This window comes from Oncorhynchus mykiss, chromosome 27 (genome assembly GCF_013265735.2).
Source record: "Oncorhynchus mykiss isolate Arlee chromosome 27, USDA_OmykA_1.1, whole genome shotgun sequence".
In the NCBI taxonomy this organism is placed as follows: domain Eukaryota; kingdom Metazoa; phylum Chordata; class Actinopteri; order Salmoniformes; family Salmonidae; genus Oncorhynchus; species Oncorhynchus mykiss.
The window spans coordinates 6,782,950-6,792,382 of NC_048591.1; positions in this window are offsets into that span (position 1 = coordinate 6,782,950).

Consider the following 9,433-nt stretch of genomic DNA (forward strand, 5'->3'; position numbering starts at 1 on the left):
TAAAACCGAGTTTGGAACTTTAGTGTCTCGCAACAAGTCAATTAAGTTTGGGTTTGGATTAAAACGATGTCAACAAATCATGCCTCCTTTTGCCAAGCTCCACGTGCAAATTGCCCCACCTCCCACTTTGCTTCCCTTCGTTGAACGGGGCTCCGTTGTTTCATCACCCACAACCGAAGCGTTCAAAGGATCCCGACTGTTTGAGACTGATAAGCCATACACAGATTGACCGTGCAATGCATACTTCCAGCAGGATGCACGGCCTGCCAGGAATCAAATCCAATTTTATTGGTCACACAAACATTTTTTGCAGATGTCATTGTGGGTGTAGCGAAATGATTGTGTTCCTTGCTCCAACAGTGCGGTAGTATCTAATAATTCACAACAATACACACAAATCTAAAAGGGAAGGAATGGAATGAAGAAATATATAAATATTAGGATGAATAATGTTGGAGTGGCATTGACTAGAACACAGTAGAATAGAATACAGTATATACATATGAGATGAGTAAAGCAGTATGTAAACATTAAAGTGACTAGCGTTCCATTATTAAAGTGGCCAGTGATTCCATGTCTGTGTACATGGGGCAGCAGCCTTGAGAGAGAAGCTGTTTTTCAGTCTCTCGGTCCCAGCTTTGAATCACCTGTACTGACCTCGTCTTCTGGATGATAGAGGGGTGGACAGGCCCTGGCTCGGGTGGTTGTCCTTGATGATTTTTTTTGGCCTTCCTGTGACATTGGGTGCTGTAGGTGTTCTGGAGGGCAGGCAGTGTGTCCCCGGTGAGGCATTTGGCAGACCGCACCACCCTCTGATGACCCCTGCGGTTGCGGGAGCTGCAGTTTCCGTACCAGGCGGTGAGATAGCCCGACAGGAATCTCTCAATTGTGCATCTGTAAATGTTTGTGAGTGTCTCAGGGGCCAAGACAAATTTCTTCAGCCTCCTGAGGTTGAAGAGGCGCTGTTGCACCTTCTTCACCACACTGTCTGTGTGGGTGGACCATTTCAGATTGTCAGTGATATGTATGCCGAGGAATTTGAAGCTTTCCACCTTCTCCACTGCGGTCCCATCGATGTGGATAGTGGGGTGCTCCCTATGGTGTTTCCTGAAGTCCACGATCAGAGGTTATTTTCCTGGCACCACTCTGCCAGGGCCCTCACCTCCTCCCTGTAGGCTGTCTCATCATTGTTGGTAATCAGGCCTATTACTGTTGTGTCGTCTGCAAACTTGATGATTGAGTTCGAGGCTCATGGGTGAACAGGGAGTACAGGAGGGTGCTGAGCACGCACCATTGTGGGGCCCCGGGTTGAGGATCAGTGAAGTGGAAGTGTTGTTTCCTACCTTCACCACCTGGGGGCGGCCCGTCAGGAAGTCCAGGACCCAGTTGCACAGGAAGGCGTTCAGACCAAGGGCCCCGAGCTTAATGATGAGCTTGGAGGGTACTATGGTGTTGAAGGCTGAGCTATAGTCAATTAACAGTATTCTTACGTAGGTACAGTACATTCGGAAAGTATTCAGACCCCTTGACTTTTTCCACATTTTGATAAGTTACAGCCTTCAACATTGTGTGTTATGTGAAATGTGAAAAGTTGCATTCAAAAGTACCCGGCATGATAAAATAGTATGCTAATTCCCCAGCCAAGCAGATACAACTAGTAGTTGTAGTTTTGGTTGTGAAGTGCGTGAACAAGCGTTTTGGCTGTCTATATCACCCTGTCACAGGCTCTCCCAGTCCACATCACCTCATGAGATTGCCTGTTGCAGATGTTCGAGAGATGTTCAATTTGCAGCCAAACATGCAGCATGCTGTGAGCATTCCTATGAATGGAACAGTCAGCCAAATGTTGCCAAGTATTTGGCCAGCAGTCTTCACCTGTCAGCGACAACATTTTTCACAAGCTCATTATTTTATTTTAAATTTTGTTTTTTATTTTACCCCCTTTTCTCCCCAATTCCGTGGTATCCAATTGTTAGTAATTACTATCTTATCTCATCGCTACAACTCCCGTACGGGCTCGGGAGAAGACAAAGGTCGAAACCCTGTGTATTCTGCACCGGGATCAGGGCACTGTTGTATACGGAACACCACATAGGAAGGTATGACCACTCTGACATGTTTGCCAAGGTAGCCCCATTACCACCTGACAAAATGCAGATAGGCACAGTGTCTGTATCAGCTGGGAATGACAATGAAAGATTAAAGGTGCACATTGTTATACGGTATTAGCAGAACACGGCTTCTATGGCATTATATCACTGGTTGATTATTCTACACGGACCTGTTACTGCATTTGAAAGTGATCAAAACACTGAGTTTAGAATATCTACATAAATTGCGCAATTGCATTCTTCTCGTTATTCTGTAGGCTATTGACCTATTCATAGCTTCCTCCCGGCATCTCAGCATGCATCTGCCTGTAGTTATTGAACTCAACCTGCAGGAGTTTTTGTTGTTGTTGTGATTGAGTAGGGGGAAACAGCTGACAGATGGTTTTGTCTTGGTGGTGGCAAGGACTCATCCAAGAAACACCCTCATCAAAACACACCCCCAAGCCAACTCACGTATGGCTTTGCAGTTCCACTTGAAATGTCTTGATGTGTTGGTTAGCGATAAAGAACAACAACTTTTTGTGACAGATTATGTTTCTCTGTCTTTCCTCGTTCAAGTTCATTTCTTTCCCCTTTGAGGGTAAGCGTACCTATTAAGCCCACCAAAATCTATGTTGAGATATTACTAACATATACTGCCCTACTTTCTTGTGAGAAAAGGGGAGATAAAATGTAAGATTAAGCTCTCGTGAACTTTTATGACTTTACTTACAGAATTTCTTTGATAACAAATATTTGATATCATATGTGAAAAGTCCGGACTAGGCTTAATGGCTACTGAACGTACCCTTCAATCAAGACACGATTAGTCGAATCAGGTGTTATTGCTTGTTTAGAACACAAACCTACACTCACACACACCGGCCCTCTGTGGATAAGATGCCATGCACAAAGACCATAACACACACAACTTTCCATAAAATATTTGAAAGCTGATTCACATTTCCTGTGCTGCTATTCTTGTTGATTAGTTCAACTTGTCTTCCCAAAGCCTGGCTGAAGACAGTTTCAAATCTCCCTCTCTACTGTTGTATTACAAAGCTACAGGTGGTGGACAAACGCATGCAATCACCTGCATGAATGAAAGACAACAATGTGACAAATCCCCCACTCAAGAATGCATGAGGAGTCACCCAATAGCACAGAATCTAGAATTTCATTGTATGCTGTAGTGTTAAGACTTCCTTTCCCCCAGAACTAAGGGGCCTAGCCTAAACCATGAAAAACAGCCACAGACCATGATTCCTCCTCCACCAAACTTTACAGTTGGCACTATGCATTTGGTCAGGTAGCGTTCTACTGGCATCCACCAAACCCAGACTCCAAAGAACGGGTTTCCACTGCTCCAGAATCCTCTGTCGGTGAGCTTTACGCCACTCCAGCCAACGCTTGGCAATGCACATGGTGATATTAGGTTAGTGTGCGGCTGCTCTGCCATGGAAACCCATTTCATGAAGCTATTGCTTCCAGAGGCAGTTTGGAACTCGGTAGTGAATGCTGCAACCGAGGACAGACGATTTTTATGCGCTACACGCTTCAGCACTTGGCGGTCCCATTCTGTGATCTTGTGTGGACTACCACTTCGCGGCTGAGCCATTGCTCCTAGAAGTTTCCACTTCACAATAACAGCACTCACCGTTGACCGGGGCAGCTCTAGCAGGGCAGAAATTTGAAGAACTGATCTGTTGGAAAGGTGGTATCCTATGACGGTCCCATGTTGAAAGTCACTGAGCTCTTCAGTACGGGCCATTCTACTGCCAATGTTTGTCTATGGAGATCGCATGGCTGTTTGCTCGATATTATACACCTGTCAGCAACGGTTGTGTCTGATATAGCTGAATCTACATACTTTTGGCCATGTAGTGTATTTCTGTGTTTCAATTTCCAATACATTTCTAAAAACATGTTTTCACCTTGTCATTATGGGGTATTGTTTGTAGATGGGTGAGAGAAAAACATATTTTATCCATTTTGAATTCAGCCTGTAACACAATAAAATGTGAATTAAGTTAAGGGTTGTGAATACTTTCTGAAGGCATTTTACATGCGGTTAATTGGAACAACAGGGATTTATGGTGAAAAAGACAATAGCAAAGACTACTCATAAAATATTTGGTTTGGGGTATAAATATACATTACAGACTACAATCTTATTGATCATATTGAAAAATGTGTGTTTATTGCCATTTACATTCTGTGTATAGGGGGTGCTTATTATGCTACTGTACCCTTTAATTTAAGCCCACCTGAGATAAATGTCAAATTGACAAAAATGGCATCTATGTTTAACAATGCAGGTTTATTTAACAGGAACATAAGACTAAATGCATTCAAAGACGTAACCTGGGAATGCCTGAAATACTGTATATTATCTTGTTGTAGTTCACCAAGTTGTGTTGCTACAGTGTGACTTTGACATAAAGACATGACTGCTAGCATGATAAACCCATATTTCTAATTGCCAATAAATACCATGAAATACGCTAATGATAATATATCCAAACGAGTCTTTAAATTTTACATAAAGTATGAACACTTATCTGAGAAGGTACTAAAAATATCTGAAAAATGTGTTTATCTGAGGCTAGCCTTAACACATGTTTGTTTTGTTCTTTTTGATTTGAATCCAAAGATGGAAGTGAGCTTAATGGGAACGTGGACTTAATGGGTACACTTACACTTTCCGGGCTGTATCACAACCGACCGTGGTTGGGAGTCCCATAGGGCGGTACACAGCATCGTCCAGGTTAGGGTTTGGCCGGGGTAGGCCGTCATAAATAATAATATGTTCTTAACTGCCTTGCCTACTTAAATAAAAGTTTAAAAAAATACAAATAAAAAATAAACTTACCCTATCAAATTTGTAATTTGGTTTGTGTGTTGTCTCTACCCCTGTTTACCCTGTACACCATTGTCCTTGATGCCACCTTAACCCTCACCTCAATGCCCTCTTGGACCCATCGCCCGGCCATGTCCTAGGATCACTGGGCTTCCTGAACCAGAAGGGAAAGCAGGAACTTCGTGTGAGACTGAGAGACAGCAATAACACCCGCTGTTTTACACTGTAAATTACAATGCCTCATGTGTTCCTTTGTTCTTGTCGTGCTATATTTCACTTAACACAAGTCTACATATTCAGTGGATTATCATCTATAAAGAGTTGCTATTCAGTTGACCATTAACAGCCCCCCAAAACACATGAAAGGGTTAAATATAAGGACTAGATAAAAAATAAAAAAAACAGGCAGTCAGCGGTAGCAAAATAAACATCATGCCTTTTCCTGCTTACTGAAATACAATAGGTCTCGGGGTAGGTTCCGAGGCCTTGCTTATATTTTGGAAACCTTGTAACAACAGCCCGCATAGTTTCTTCCTGTTGTGGCTACAACGAAATGCCACATTTAGAATATGACCTTCACTCCAAAAGTCAGATTCTCAAAGTAGAAGCTAGTTTCTCAAACCAGCTTCTCCAAACCGATGGGGGGAGGTATCAGTATGAGGGCATAGCCAGAACCCTACCTATTCTGATCCTATTCCGATCTTGTTGCTACAGCAGGGTCCCCACGTGCAGCTCTGGCAGCGCAGAGCTTCCTACCGCCGACTTCAAACGTAAACCACCTCTAATCATTTTTCTTCCACCTTTATTTAACCAGGAAGTCTAATTGAGATTAAGGAGATAAAGAATCTATTTCCTAAAGGAGAGCTTTATGAAGTGGTGATAAACTCTGTGTATAAGAAAGAGAGGTGACGTGGAAGCTAAGGCCTGTCCAGTCGTGACCCCTCAGTGGTAAAATGGTAGACTTATAGAAAAAGGGAAAAGGGTTGGACTAAAAATGGATGACAGCAGATTTACAGCATATTCCAAATATAGGCTTTTCGCTTCACTCGCCAATTTGACAGTGACCCACGGAATGACTTTCAAACATGCTCGCACGCTCTTTACTTTCCAGCATTTCTTCTTCAAAGCCAAATACTGTATCTCTCTTTGTTATGGTGTAATTTTCCTCTCCTCGTGTTTCTATGCTCCTCCGTAGCCTGAGGAGGTCTGTGTCAGTCCGTGTGGCTAGGAGAGCACAGACACTCTGCAGCATGAAGCTAAGCGGAGTAGATAGGTTACTAGATACCGTGGCATGGGCCACACAGACCCCCAGTGTTACGCAAGCAGAAGGCTCTGTAAATACACCCCCTCAGAGCAACTCAGAGCAGCACTGTTCTCTCACCACTCATGGCATAGTGTCTCCTCTCACTACTCTGACAGAAAATAGGTTTGACTTGAGCCATTATGTTCCTTTCCACACTGCCTCCAGAGAGCTTTGTCAATGCCTTCAATATACAGTGCTTGCAATGTTATGTACATATCATCACGGCTATTTATTCAAGAACCACTTTGTCTCTCTTTAAACAGCAGGTGTTTCACTTTGTTGCTGGGATGACTAATGAAATGTATACCTTGTTGTTTATAGCCATGTCTGCGAAGTACTCTGTGATGCTCACCTGGGTTGATTCACTGTGGTTCTACAGTGGAAAATGACTCATTGTTGTTAACACCATGGAATCTTGTGTGACTGTCTGAGCCTGAAGGGGGCCTCCCAGCTAGCACATAATGTTCTGAGAACCATACCCAGCTAGCACATAATGTTCTGAGAACCATACTCAGCTAGCACATAATGTTCTGAGAACCACATGTTTCTTAGAGCTTGGTGAGAGTGTGGTTGTCCTATGGTTATTTTGCAGACAGCCTTCCAACAAAGTTCTGGGAATGGTGCAGGATAGTTGCTTGGATTTGGAAAATTCTCGGCACATTTAACGAACTTGACAAAATAATGTTATTTTTTTGGTATTTCATTACTTTAACAGAACGTTTCCTGAAAGTTATAACATGGTTATATTTAATGCATTTTCTGGTAATGTTCTGTGAATGTTCTCCGACTGGTTTGACATGGTCTCAAATAAGAAACAACATTCTCCTATGGGAATTTCAATACTTCAGCGTAACATATCCACCAGGTTTCCTCATGGTTCTATTTAAAGTAATGTTCTCAAATTGTTCAGAGAACGTTAAGAAACAACGTTCTCCTGTGGGAATTTCAATACTTCAGCATAATGCTTCCTACAGGTTTCCTCATGGTTTTATTTAAAGTCAGGTTCTTACAGTGGTGTGTATTCATGGATGCCAAGAGAAGCCAGGCTTCCCCAAATACTTGACCTGTGTTTTCATAATTTTCCAATAATTCCCAAGTGGCTGAATCTCACCTGAGAAATCAAAACACCCCCCAAAAAAGGAGGCCAATTTGGATTTGGCTTCACACTAATCAAATCACATACTATGCAAATCCTCATCATTTACAGACAAACGTGTCTGTTTCTGGTCTATTTGTGTTGAAGTCCTTCAGTAGCTTGCTTGCTAAATTGGCCCTCTCCTAAGCCATGGATGGAGATGGGGATTTGGACTTGTGGTTTTGACTAATTATTTGTACAGGCCAATGATTATGACGGTAATTCTAATCTAACCATAAATTCATATATTGTGCTACTGGCCTGAGACGATTGAAGTTCAATATGTAGACTAGACATAGCTTAGTAGGCTCAAATTAACTAGCTAGCTAACTTAGCTGGTTCATTTTTGCCCATTCGAGGAAGTTTGGCTAGCAAGCATTTTAGCTAGGTAGCCTGTGAAAAGAAAAACTAAAAGTGTACTGTATAACAGAGCCATAGACCGTTTTGCCAAGTGGACGAATTCCATGGATAACGAACAGAAATAGTCCACTGATGCCGTACCACAATGAAAAATAAATGTGTTTGCATGATTAATGCCTAAGCAAATTAGTTTCCATGTGCCCTACCTACGCTTGGAGTTACAAACAGAACTTTAATAAAAACCTCTCAGGAAAACTTTCAGAGAACCATAGTAAAACGTTCTCAGAACCTCCCTGCAACCTTAACATGTACGTTCCCAGAACATGCAACATATTCACTTCCAATCTCAGAACGTTTAAATAAAAAATCTGTTTGAAATGGTCAGGAAACTTTGGCCCTGGAGACAGCATCGAGATAGGAGAACAGGGAGAAGGGGGAGAGAAGATAAGAGACAGGGTGTGTAGTAGAGCTCCAGATGTTAGTGGATCACAGAAGAAAATCAAAAAAAAACATACTGTACCTTTGTTTCCCTCCAACCACACCTCAGACAGTGTGCAGTCGAGTAGAGACCACCTTAAGAAAACATCCGTGGCCCCACACGACATTGCGCCTTGCGCTTCCTTCTCTCTTTAATGTCAGTGAAAAGGCCTTTTAAACAGGGCCGGGGAGGCCGGGGGGATCTGACAGGGCAGAACAAAGGCAGGGAGGAACCAGGGGAGACAGTGGTGGTGGAGGGCTCTCTCATTTATCACCTGTTGCCCTTGGGCGGTCCTCCCCCTCCACACTGTGCTTTGAATGTGTGTGTGTGTGTGTTTGGGTGCTCTAGACAGTATGGCAAGGTGATGAATGAGAACGCAGGCATTCTTCATCAAAACCTCAAAAGACTCTGCATTGTTGAACTTTTTCAAAAGCGAGGAAGAGTCGACTTGCTTGCCAGCCCCTGCAAGTCCCCACACCGAACACCCTCCTAACACACAACCAGACTTCCTGGTGAAATAAAGGTAACAGAAAGATTAAAAGACACTACCTAAACACACTTACCCACAAACCTATGGGACACTATACAGACTGGGCATATAATGGAAATAATAGAGAATGGCTACTCAGATAGATATCACAAAATAAAACATTGAGCAGTTTTTATTGTTTATATTCTATGCTAAAATAGTATCAACTTAAACAGTTGTTATTAACGCAGGTTTAATGTCATGTCATATCATATTACATTTAATGTAATTTCATGTCTTGTCGCAGGCCTGTCAATGTTCGGTCTAATAATTATCAGACCTAGCGCAATAGACTTCAGGCACAAACTCTTATCTGTGCCTGCCATCGCGTGGCCAGCTGTTGCATCTACATGCAACGCAGAGATGCATTTGACCCTCTTCTCACGCTCACACGCCACACCTCATATCTCACGCATTGAAAAGTACTGCTTTTATTTTTCTAAATCCATTGTACAGGGCGTTCACTTTTTCAACGGTATACTACTCCAACTTGTGTTCAAATCGGAGCATCTGCGACTGCATTATAATATCACGCGCGGAACCTGTATTATTGTCCTATAGGAGCCAAAGCAGTGTGAACCGCGGCACATTAAAGTATATGATTGGTCTAGTTATGTAACGAACCAAGGGGATTGCGTGCGCGGTTTAAAGAAACGCCCCCCTTCTTTTGGTGATTGT